This window comes from Cervus elaphus, chromosome 30, assembly GCF_910594005.1.
Source record: "Cervus elaphus chromosome 30, mCerEla1.1, whole genome shotgun sequence".
In the NCBI taxonomy this organism is placed as follows: domain Eukaryota; kingdom Metazoa; phylum Chordata; class Mammalia; order Artiodactyla; family Cervidae; genus Cervus; species Cervus elaphus.
This window is the reverse complement of record NC_057844.1, coordinates 18,191,434-18,204,537: the sequence shown is the minus strand read 5'-3', so window position 1 is coordinate 18,204,537 and position 13,104 is coordinate 18,191,434.

Below are 13,104 nucleotides of genomic sequence, written 5' to 3'. Positions count from 1 at the left end.
GTCTGTTTCTTCATTTGCTATTATTTTCTCCCAATCTGACGGCTGTCTTTTCACCTTACTTATAGTTTCCTTTGTAGTGCAAAAGCTTTTAAGTTTCATTAGGTCCCATTTGTTTAGTTTTGCTTTTATTTCCAATATTCTAGGAGGTGGGTCATAGAGGATCTTGCTGTGATTTATGTCGGAGAGTGTTTTGCCTATGTTCTCCTCTAGGAGTTTTATAGTTTCTGGTCTTACATTTAGATCTTTAATCCATTTTGAGTTTATTTTTGTGTATGGTGTTAGAAAGTGTTCTAGTTTCATTCTTTTGCAAGTGGTTGACCAGTTTTCCCAGCACCACTTGTTAAAGAGGTTGTCTTTTTTCCATTGTATATCCTTGCCTCCTTTGTCAAAGATAAGGTGTCCATAGGTTCGTGGATTTATCTCTGGGCTTTCTATTCTGTTCCATTGGTCTATATTTCTGTCTTTGTGCCAGTACCACACTGTCTTGATGACTGTGGCTTTGTAGTAGAGTCTGAAGTCAGGCAGGTTGATTCCTCCAGTTCCATTCTTCTTTCTCAAGATTACTTTGGCTATTCGAGGTTTTTTGTATTTCCATACAAATTGTGAAATTCTTTGGTCTAGTTCTGTGAAAAATACCGTTGGTAGCTTGATAGGGATTGCATTGAATCTATAGATTGCTTTGGGTAGAATAGCCATTTTGACAATATTGATTCTTCCAATCCATGAACACGGTATGTTTCTCCATCTGTTTGTGTCCTCTTTGATTTCTTTCATCAGTGTTTTATAGTTTTCTATGTATAGGTCTTTTGTTTCTTTAGGTAGATATACTCCTAAGTATTTTATTCTTTTTGTTGCAATGGTGAATGGTATTGTTTCCTTAATTTCTCTTTCTGTTTTTTCATTGTTAGTATATAGGAATGCAAGGGATTTCTGTGTGTTAATTTTATATCCTGCAACTTTACTATATTCATTGATTAGTTCTAGTAATTTTCTGGTAGAGTCTTTAGGGTTTTCTATATAGAGGATCATGTCATCTGCAAACAGTGAGAGTTTCACTTCTTCTTTTCCTATCTGGATTCCTTTTACTTCTTTTTCTGCTCTGATTGCTGTGGCCAACACTTCCAACACTATGTTGAACAGTAGTGGTGAGAGTGGGCACCCTTGTCTTGTTCCTGATTTCAGGGGAAATGCTTTCAATTTTTCACCATTGAGGGTGATGCTTGCTGTGGGTTTGTCATATATAGCTTTTATTATGTTGAGGTATGTTCCTTCTATTCCTGCTTTCTGGAGAGTTATAATCATAAATGAGTGTTGAATTTTGTCAAAGGCTTTCTCTGCATCTATTGAGATAATCATATGGTTTTTATCTTTCAATTTGTTAATGTGGTGTATTACATTGATTGGTTTGCGGATATTGAAGAATCCTTGCATTCCTGGGATAAAGCCCACTTGGTCGTGGTGTATGATTTTTTTAATATGTTGTTGGATTCTGTTTGCTAGAATTTTGTTAAGGATTTTTGCATCTATGTTCATCAGTGATATTGGCCTGTAGTTTTCTTTTTTTGTGGCATCTTTGTCGGGTTTTGGAATTAGGGTGATGGTGGCCTCATAGAATGAGTTTGGAAGTTTACCTTCATCTGCAATTTTCTGGAAGAGTTTGAGTAAGATAGGTGTTAGCTCTTCTCTACATTTTTGGTAGAATTCAGCTGTGAAGTCATCTGGTCCTGGGCTTTTGTTTGCTGGAAGATTTTTGATTACAGTTTCGATTTCCTTGCTTGTGATGGGTCTGTTAAGATCTTCTATTTCTTCCTGGTTCAGTTTTGGAAAGTTATACTTTTCTAAGAATTTGTCCATTTCATCCAAGTTGTCCATTTTATTGGCATAGAGCTGCTGGTAGTAGTCTCTTATGATCCTTTGTATTTCAGTGTTGTCTGTTGTGATCTCTCCATTTTCATTTCTAATTTTGTTAATTTGGTTCTTCTCTCTTTGTTTCTTAATGAGTCTTGCTAATGGTTTGTCAATTTTGTTTATTTTTTCAAAAAACCAGCTTTTAGCTTTGTTGATTTTTGCTATGGTCTCTTTAGTTTCTATTGCATTTATTTCTGCCTTAATTTTTAAGATTTCTTTCCTTCTGCTAACCCTGGGGTTCTTCATTTCTTCCTTCTCTAATTGCTTTAGGTGTAGAGTTAGGTTATTTATTTGGCTTTTTTCTTGTTTCTTGATGTAAGCCTGTAATGCTATGAACCTTCCCCTTAGCACTGCTTTTACAGTGTCCCATAGGTTTTGGGTTGTTGTGTTTTCATTTTCATTCATTTCTATACATATTTTGATTTCTTTTTGATTTCTTCTATGATTTGTTGGTTATTCAGAAGCGTGTTATTTAGCCTCCATGTGTTTGAATTTTTAACAATTTTTTTCGTGTGATTGAGATCTAATCTTACTGCACTGTGGTCAGAAAAGATGACTGGAATGATTTCAATTTTTTTGAATTTTCCAAGACTAGATTTATGGCCCAGGATGTGATCTATTCTGGAGAAGGTTCCGTGTGCACTTGAGAAAAAGGTGAAGTTGATTGTTTTGGGGTGAAATGTCCTATAGATATCAATTAGGTCTAGCTGGTCCATTGTGTCATTTAAAGTTTGTGTTTCCTTGTTAATTTTCTGTTTAGTTGATCTATCCATAGTTGTGAGTGGGGTATTAAAGTCTCCCACTATTATTGTGTTACTATTGATTTCCTCTTTCATACTCGTTAGTGTTTGCCGTACATATTGCGGTGCTCCTATGTTGGGTGCATATATATTTATAATTGTTATATCTTCTTCTTGGATTGATCCTTTGATCATTATGTAGTGTCCTTCTTTGTCTCTTTTCACAGCTTTTATTTGAAAGTCTATTTTATCTGATATGAGTATTGCAACTCCTGCTTTCTTTTGGTCTCCATTTGCATGAAATTTTTTTTTCCAGCCCTTTACTTTTAGTCTGTATGTGTCTCTTGTTTTGAGGTGGGTCTCTTGTAGACAGCATATATAGGGGTCTTGTTTTTGTATCCATTTAGCCAATCTTTGTCTTTTGGTTGGGGCATTCAACCCATTTACATTTAAGGTAATTATTGATAGGTGTGGTCCCGTTGCCATTTACTTTGTTGTTTTGGGTTCACGTTTATACAACCTTTCTGCATTTCCTGTCTAGAGAAGATCCTTTAGCATTTGTTGAAGAGCTGGTTTGGTGGTGCTGAATTCTCTCAGCTTTTGCTTATCTGTAAAGCTTTTGAGTTCTCCTTCATATCTGAATGAGATCCTTGCTGGATACAGTAATCTAGGTTGTAGGTTATTCTCTTTCATTACTTTCAGGACGTCCTGCCATTCCCTTCTGGCCTGGAGGGTTTCTATTGATAGGTCAGCTGTTATCCTTATGGGAATCCCTTTGTGTGTTATTTGTTGTTTCTCCCTTGCTGCTTTTAATATTTGTTCTTTGTGTTTGATCTTTGTTAGTTTGATTAATATGTGTCTTGGGGTGTTTCGCCTTGGGTTTATCCTGTTTGGGACTCTCTGGGTTTCTTGGACTTGAGTGGCTATTTCCTTCCCCATTTTAGGGAAGTTTTCAGCTATTATCTCCTCGAGTATTTTCTCATGGCCTTTCTTTTTGTCTTCTTCTTCTGGAACTCCTATGATTCGAATGTTGGGGCGTTTCACAGTGTCCCAGAGGTCCCTGAGGTTGTCCTCATTTCTTTTGATCCTTTTTTCTTTTTTCCTCTCTGCTTCATTTATTTCCACCATTTTATCTTCTACCTCACTTATCCTATCTTCTGCCTCCGTTATTCTACTCTTGGTTCCCTCCAAAGTGTTTTTGATCTCATTCATTGCATTGTTCATTTTTAATTGACTCTTTTTTATTTCTTCTAGGTCTTTATTAAACAATTCTTGTATCTTTTCAATCTTTGTCTCCAGGCTATTTATCTGTAACTCCATTTTGTTTTCAAGATTTTGGATCATTTTTATTATCATTATTCTAAATTCTTTTTCAGGTAGATTCCCTATCTCCTCCTCTTTTGTTTGACTTGGTGGGCATTTTTCATGTTCCTTTACCTGTTGGGTATTTCTTTGCCTTTTCATCTTGTTTAGATTGCTGTGTCTGGAGTGGGCTTTCTGTATTCTGGAGGTCTGTGGTTCCTTTTTATTGTGGAGGATTTACCCAGTGGGTGGGGTTAGACGATTGGCTTGTCAAGGTTTCCCGGTTAGGGAAGCTTGCGTTAGTGTACTGGTGCGTGGAACTTGATTTCTTCTTTTTGGAGAGCAATGGAGTGCCCAGTAATGAGTTTTGAGATGGGTCTATGTGTTAGGTGTCACCTTGGGCAGCCTGTATGTTGACATTCGGGGCTATGTTCCTGTGTTGCTGGAGAATTTGCGTGGTATGTCTTGCTCTAAAACTTACTGGCTCTTGGGTGGTGGTTGGTTTCAGTGTAGGTATGGAGGCTTTTGGACGGTCACTTATTGCTTAAAGTTCCATGTAGTCAGGAGTTTTCTGGTGTTCTCAGGTTTTGGGCTTAAGTTTCCTGCCTCTGGATTTCAGTTTTATTCTTCCTGTAGTCTCAGGACTTCTCCAACTATACAGCACTGATAAGAAAACTTCTAGGTTAATGGCGAAAAGATTCTCCCCTTTTAGGGACACCCAGAGAGGTTCACAGAGTTACATGAACAGGAGAAAAGGGAGGAGGGAGATAGAGATGAGCAGGAGGAGAAAAAGGGGGACTCAAGAGGAGAGAGACAGATCTACGCAGCTGTCTGTTCCCAGAGTGTTCTCCGTATCTCAGACACCTACAAGGATTCACAGAATTGGATCGGGGAGAGAAGGGGAAAGGAGGAAATAGAGGTGTTCTGAGGTAGAAAACAGAGAGTCAAGATTGGGAGAGAATAATCTTCGGTTTAAAGATAGGGCTTCTTTTTTTTTTTTTGGTAAGGTTATAGTGTAGTGAAAATGAAAATGAAGAGTAGTAGAGGAGTACTAGAGGACTTTAAAAGAAATAAGAGAAAAAGAAAAATAGAAAATAAAAGAGAAAACGGAAAGGAAAAAAAAGAAAAAAAAAGAAAAAGAAAAAAAAAAAAAAAGAAAGAAAGAAAAAAAAAATTTTTTTTTTCCCCTAATTAAAAAAATCGTAAAAATCTATGTAAATGAAAGTTAAGGAGTAATGGGGGAGTAATAGGGAATTTTAAAGGAAAATAAAAGAGAAAAAATAAAAAAGAAAAAATATAAAAAGAAAAAAAAAATTTTTTTTTTTTTCCTTACTTAGAAAAAAAAAAGTAAAAATATATCTAGGAGTTTCTCTGGAGCTGCTGCGGTCAGTGTGGGTTCGGCTCAGTTTCAGATAGCTCCTCGTTCCAGCTTACACTTCTCGATATCTACAGGGCCCTTCCGGTGAAGTTGGTGTTTTCTACAGGGATTTTAATCTGTTGCACCAGTCCCTTCTGAAGCGGTTCCCTTTGTTTATTTGGCTTCTGTTTGCCGGTCTCTTCAGAGCCTCATTTCCGCCCTGACACAGGTGGGCGGAGGTGGGCTCTTATTCAGTTAGCTAGTTCCGTTGCGCTGCAGGGAGGGGCTGACGCTGCGGGGAGGGGCTGACGCTGCGGGGCGGGGCTGACGCTGCGAGGAGGGGCTGGCCCTGCGGGGGCGGGCTGGCGCTGCCGGGAGGGGCTGACGCTGCTTTCTCCGTCTGCGCTGCTCAGGCTCCCGGCTGTTCTATATGGAGCGCGCCCCACGCTGCGCCAGGTTCCAGCCCTCGGGTGTTACACAAAAGCGCGGAAGGAAAAGCTGCGCCTGCTCTCTGTGCCTTCCCCGTCAGAGCGGTCCAGGCAGCGAGGGGCTTGATGGGCGCGCTATCCCCAGGTGTGGCGCACTCACTCCCTTCCGCGGACCCAGTCTCAGTTTCCGCTGACGCCAGTCGGGTGCGCGCGCCTTCCGCCCTCTGCGTCCCCAGCCCCAGTCCCCGCCCGCGCCGGTCGGGTGCCTGCGCCCTGTGTCTCGCCGCGACCTTCCCCTCCCCCCTGCCTCCTGCCTCCGGCGGGGCTGGGCGGGTCCGCAGCCTGCGACCTCTTCTTGGGACTTTCTCTGTCCCTTTATTCTGCGAACGGCCGGCAGTGTGTTCCGGCCGGTTAATTTTCTCTCTTTTGGTCTCCCACAGTTCAAGTTGGCACCTCACAGAAGCTCCCTCCGATTGTCCTCAGGGCCCTCAGGCCCGGACCCTAGCCCAAGCAAGGCCCCTTAAGACTCCCTTCCCGGGACGGGTCTCCGTCCTTAGCTCTTTTGTCTCACTTTTTATCTTTTATATTTTGTCCTACCTCCTTTCGAAGACAATGGTCTGCTTTTCTGGGCGCCTGATGACCTCAGCTAGCGATCAGAAGTTGTTTTGTGAGGTTTGCTCTGTATTCAATTATTCTTTTGATGAATTTGTAGGAGAGAAATTGGTCTCCCCGTCCTACTCCTCCGCCATCTTGGCTCCTCCCCCTTTGTCTCTTTTCACAGCCTTTATTTGAAAGTCTATTTTATCTGATATGAGTATTGCAACTCCTGCTTTCTTTTGGTCTCCGTTTGTGTGAAATATTTTTTTCCAGCCCTTCACTTTCAGTCTGTATGTGTCCCTTGTTTTGAGGTGGGTCTCTTGTAGACAGCATATATAGGGGTCTTGATTTTGTATCCATTCAGCCAATCTTTGTCTTTTGGTTGGGGCATTCAACCCATTTACATTTAAGGTAATTATTGATAGGTGTGGTCCCTTTGCCATTTACTTTGTTGTTTTGGGTTCACGTTTATACAACCTTTCTGCATTTCCTGTCTAGAGAAGATCCTTTAGCATTTGTTGAAGAGCTGGTTTGGTGGTGCTGAATTCTCTCAGCTTTTGCTTGTCTGTAAAGCTTTTGAATTCTCCTTCATATCTGAATGAGATCCTTGTTGGGTACAGTAATCTAGGTTGTAGGTTATTCTCTTTCATTACTTTCAGTATGTCCTGCCATTCCCTCTGGCCTGCAAGGTTTCTATTGATAGATCAGCTGTTACCCTTATGGGAATCCCTATGTGTGTTATTTGTTGTTTCTCCCTTGCTGCTTTTAATATTTGTTCTTTGTGTTTGATCTTTGTTAATTTGATTAATATGTGTCTTGGGGTGTTTCACCTTGGGTTTATCCTGTTTGGGACTCTCTGGGTTTCTTGGACTTGGGTGGCTATTTCCTTTCCCATTTTAGGGAAGTTTTCAGCTATTATCTCCTTGAGTATTTTCTCATGGCCTTTCTTTTTGTCTTCTTCTTCTGGGACTCCTATGATTTGAATGTTGGGGCGTTTCACATTGTCCCAGAGGTCCCTGAGGTTGTCCTCATTTCTTTTGATTCTTTTTTCTTTTTTCCTCTCTGCTTCATTTATTTCCACCATTGTATCTTCTACCTCACTTATCCTAGCTTCTGCCTCCGTTATTCTACTCTTGGTTCCCTCCAGAGTGTTTTTGATCTCATTCATTGCATTATTCATTTTTAATTGACTCTTTTTTATTTCTTCTAGGTCTTTATTAAACAATTCTTGTATCTTTTCAATCTTGTCTCCAGGCTATTTATCTGTAACTCCATTTTGTTTTCAAGATTTTGGATCATTTTTATTATCATTATTCTAAATTCTTTTTCAGGTAGATTCCCTATCTCCTCCTCTTTTGTTTGACTTGGTGGGCATTTTTCATGTTCCTTTACCTGTTGGGTATTTCTCTGCCTTTTCATCTTGTTTAGATTGCTGTGTCTGGAATAGGGCTTCTCTCTTTTTTTTTTTTTTTGGTAAGGTTATAGTGTATTGAAAATGAAAAGGAGTAGTAGAGGAGTACTAGAGGACTTTAAAGGAAATAAGAGAAAAAGAAAAATAGAAAATAGAAGAGAAAAAGGAAAAAAAAAAGAAAACAAAAATTTTTTTCCTAATTAAAAAAATTGTAAAAATCTATGAAAATGAAAGTGAAGGAGTAATTTGGGAGTAATAGGGAATTTTAAAGAAAAATAAAAGAAAAAAATAAAAAATAAACAAAAAATTTTTTTTTTTACTAAAGAATAAAAAAGTAAAAATATATTTAGAAATTTATCTGGATCTGTTGCGGTCAGTGTGGGTTTGGCTCAGTTTCAGATAGCTCCTCATTCCAGCTTATACTTTCGGTATCTACATGCCCCTTCCTGTGTAGTTGGTGTTTTCTACAGGGATTTTTAACTGTTTCACCGGTCCCTTCTGAAGCGGTTCCCTTTGTTTACTTGGCTTCTGTTTGCCGGTCTCTTCAAAGCCTCATTTCAGCCCTGACACAGGCAGGCGGAGGTGGACTCTTATACAGGTAGCTAGTTCCGTCGCACTGCGGGGAGGGGCCGGCGCTGCAGGGAGGAGCCGGCGCTGCGGGGAGGGGCCGGCGCTGCGGGGAGGGGCTGGCGCGGTTTTCTCAGTCTGCGCTGGTCAGGCTCCCGGCTGCTCTATATGGAGCGTGCCCCGCGCTGCTGCCCTCGGGTGTTCCACAAGAGCACGGTACAAAAAGCTGCGCCTGCTCTTTGTGCCTTCCCCGTCAGAGCTGTCCAGGCAGCCAGGGGCTTGACGGGCGCAGTCTCCCCGGGTGCCGCGCCCCCACTCCCTTCCGTGGTCCCAGTCTCAGTTTCCGCCGGTGCCAGTCGGGTGCATGCACCTTCCGCCCTCCGCGTCCCCAGCCCCAGTCCCCGCCAGTGCCAGTCGGGTGCCTGCGCCCTGTGTCTCGCCGCGACCCTCCCGGCGGATGTCGACCATCCAGAATCTCAGGAGGTCTTTGATTAGAAAGTGGAGGCCTGTTTGCAGTGCGGCAGGGGATGCGGTCCTTGGGGCCGAGCCTGCCCCCTTCCCCTCCCCTCTGCCTCCTGCCTCCGGTGGGGCTGGGCCGGTCCGCAGTCTGCGAGCTCTTCTCTGGACTTCCTCGGTCCCTTTGTTCTGTGAACGGCCGGCAGTGTGTTCGGGCCGGTTAATTTTCTCTCTCTCTTTTGCTGTCCCACAGTTTAAGTTGGTAACTCACAAAAGCTCCCTACGATTGTCCTCAGGGCACTCAGGCCCGACCCTACCCCAAGCAATGTCGCCAGCTCCTCTCTGGTCCGCCCCCACTTGCTGGTGGCGGATGCGGGTGTCTGCGGTACCTTTCTGCTGGGAGTTGCTTTTAGGCTCGTAATCTGTGGGTTTTATTTATTGTTTCCCTCCTAGTCAGGTTGCCCTCCGAGATTTAAACACTTCCCCCAGGCCCGCCAGTGCGAGGGTTTCCCGGTGTCTGGAAACGTCCTCTATTGAGACTCCCTTCCCGGGACGGATCTCCGTCCTTAGCTCTTTTGTCTCACTTTTTATCCTTTATATTTTGTCCTACCTCATTTCGAAGACAATGGGCTGCTTTTCTGGGCGCCTGATGACCTCAGCTAGCGATCAGAAGTAGTTTTGTGAAGTTTGCTCTGCATTCAGTTATTCTTTTGATGAATTTGTAGGAGAGAAAGTGGTCTCCCCGTCCTACTCCTCCGCCATCTTGGCTCCTCCCTCCCCAGTTGTTTTTAAACATGACTACTCATTAGAAACATATCTGGAGCTCTGGAGAACAAAGGCAATACCTGGGCGTTTGTATTTTTAGAAAAATTTCAAGATAATTCTGATACACATCTGGATTTTAAAAAGTGATTTCAGGTTTTTCTATTAGATCCTAGTTTTGGTGATAAAGTTCTGTTATTTTTCTGTTGAACAATCATGATACAATGATATTAAGTGGGTAACACATAATCACAATAGTAAAAGATGTTTATCAGTTTTTACAATAAATAGCCAGAAAAAATATAAAAGATAATTACAATTGCAAGCCATAATGGGAACATGATTAACTTAATAATATAAAATAATTACATACAACTTGAGGAGGGGGGGTCAAACAGAGTGATGTGGAAGTGCATACATGCACATGTTTTCATCCACCCTGCTGGTCTATGTCTTTTGGTTGGTGCATTTAGTCCATTTATATTTAAGATAATTATTGACATATATAATCCTATTACTGTTTTCTTGTTTTGGGTTATTTTCTGTAGGTCTTTTCCTTCTCTTGTGTTTCCTGTCTAGAGAAGTTCCTTTAGCATTTGTTGTAAAGCTGGTTTGGTTGTACTGAATTCTCTTAACTTTTGCTTGTCTGTAAAGCATTTGATTTCTCCATCAAATCTGAAGGAGAGTCCTTCTGGGTAGCGTATTCTTGGTTGTAGGATCTTCCCTTTCATCACTTTAAAAATATTGTGCCATTCCCTTCTGCCTTGTAGAGTTTCTGTTGAGAAATCAGCTGATAGCCTGATGGGAGTTCCCTTGTATGTTATTTGTCATTTTTCTGTTGTTGCTTTTAATATTTAACTCTGCCCTTAATTTTTGTCAGCTTGATTACTGTGTGCCTTGGTGTGTTCCTCCTTGGGTTTATCCTGCCTGGGACCCTCTGTGCTTCCTGAACTTGGATGACTATTTCCTTTCCCATGTTCAGGAAGTTTTCAGCTATTATTTCTTCAAATATTTTCTCAGGGCCTTTCTCTCTTCTCCTTCTGGGACCCCTATAATGCAAATGTTGGTGTGTTTAATGTTGTCCCAGAGGTCTCTGAGGCTGTCTTCATTTCTTTTCATTCTTTTTTCTATATTCTGTTCTGTGGCAGTGATTTCCACTATCTGTCCTCCAGGTCATCTAGCCGTTCTTCTGCCTCAGTTATTCTGCTATTGATTCCTTCTAGTGTATTATTCATCTCTGTTTGTCCTTGCAGGTCTTTGGTAAATGTTTCTTGCCTCTTCTCAGTCTTTGCCTCCATTCTTTTCCTGAGATTCTGGATCATTTTCACTATCATTATTATGAATTCTTTTTCTGGAAGGTTGCCTATCTCCACTTAGTTGTTTTTCTGGGGTTTTATCTTGTCCCTTCATTTAGGACACAACTTTCTGCTTTTTCAACATGATTAACTTTCTGTAATATGATTTTTGTTTAGCCACCGTGAAATTGTTCTTCTTCTTGCTGCTTCTGCCTGCCCTCTGATGGATGAGGCTAAGAGGCTTCTTGATGGAAGGGACTGGCAATGGGAAAAACTGGGTCTTGCTCTGGTGGGCAGAGCCTTGCTGAGTAAAGCTTTAATCCAATTATCTGCTCATGACTGGAGTTGCACTCCATCCCTGGTATTTGTTTGGCCTGAGGAGACCCAGCCCTGGGGTCTATGGGCTCTGTGGTAGGGTTAATGGTAAATTCCAAGAGGATTTATGGCAAGGGGGACCTTCCAGTGCCCCCATCCCTGTGATGAGCCTCTGCCGACCTACACCTCCACAGAAGGCCCTCCAACACTAGCAGGTAGTTTTGGTTCAGTCTCCTGTGGGGTCACTGCTCCTCTCCTCTGGGTCTTGGTACATGCAAAATTTTGTTTGTGCCCTCCAACACTGGAGTCTCTGTTTCCCTCAGTCCTCTGGAAGTCCTATCATCAAATACCACTGGCTCTCAAGGTCAGATACCTTGGGGATTTCCAGTCCCTTTGTTGGATCCCCAGGTTGGGTTCAGAACCTTCACAACAGTGTGAGGACTTCTTTGATATTATGGTTCTCCAGTCTGTGGGTCACCCACCCAGCGGGTATGGGATTTGATTTTATCGTGATTGCGCCTCTCCTACCTTCTACCTGTGGCTGTTTCTTTGTCTTTGGGTGTGGGGTTTCTTTTTTTGGTGGGTTTCCAGTGTCCTCCTGTCAATGGTTGTTCAATAGCTAGTTGCAATTTTGGTGCTCTCGCAGGAGGAGATGAGCACATGTCCTTCTACTCTGCCGTGTTGACCTGGAAGCCTGTTCTTTTTTTTTTTTTTAATTTATTTTTAATTGGAGGACAATTGCTTTACAGTGTTGATTTCTGCCATACATCAACATGATTCAGCCATAAGCATACATATACAAATTGATACAACCACTATGGGAAATAGTATGGAGATTTCTTTAAAAACTGGGGATAAAACTACCGTACCACCCAGCAATCCCACTACTGGGCATATACACAGAGATAACCATAACTGAAAAAGACATGTGCCCAATGTTCATTGTAGCACTGTTTACAATAACCAGAACATGGGAGCAACCGAGATGTCCATCAACAGATGAATGGATAAAGTTGTGGTACATATATGCAATGGAACATTAACTCAGCCTTAAAAAAGGAATGAATTTGAGTCCATTCTAGTGAGGTGGATGAATATATGTGGCACATTCTTCAATGCTGCATTCTTCAGATTATTCCCTGGCCCATAAATGTTGTTCTCCTTCTATGACATTTTACAGGAAATTACAACACAATTCCCATCATCCCCTCCTGGGAAAAGTTAATCCAGATACAATGAAATTTACCATTAGCCAACACCCTCTTTCCACAGTTCAACAAGGGAAGTGGGCATTATGTGTAATTTTTCTATGAGGGACTAGTTCATGATCACCCCAGAATTTACCAAGCTAAATTAGAACCCCAAGTCTATATAATAGTAGTATCAGACTTATTTTCTGTTTTTAAAATGTACTTTTCTGTAGAATCTAAAGAAAAGGAACAAATGAACTTATTTATAAAATAGAGATAGTCACAAATGTAAAAAGCCAACTTATAGTTATGTGTTGGGGAAGGTACTGGGATAAATTGGGAGATTGGGGTTAACATATACATACTACTGTATAGAATATATAACTAGTAAGAACCCATGTTTTAGCACACGGAGATCTACTCAATGCTCTTTAATGACCTATATGGGAAAAAAATCTGAAAAGTGGATATATGTATAACTGATTCACTTATAGCAGCAACAAATACAACATTGTAAATCATGTATACTTCAATACAAATTTAAAAAACAAAAAGCAATTGAAAAAAATACTTTAGTCACCTACAAATGACCTGAAGTAAAATTGTGAAGAAAGCAAGTTTATTCTTGGGAACAACCTGTTTGCCCCTCAACTCTAGCTACCCCTCCCTCAGGGAACCAAACTCATGGTAGCCAAGAACTTTCTCCAAGGCGCCTGCCCCACTGGGCAACACTGCATGCTTCATCATCGCCCTCTGGTTTACTTCCTACTGAAGAG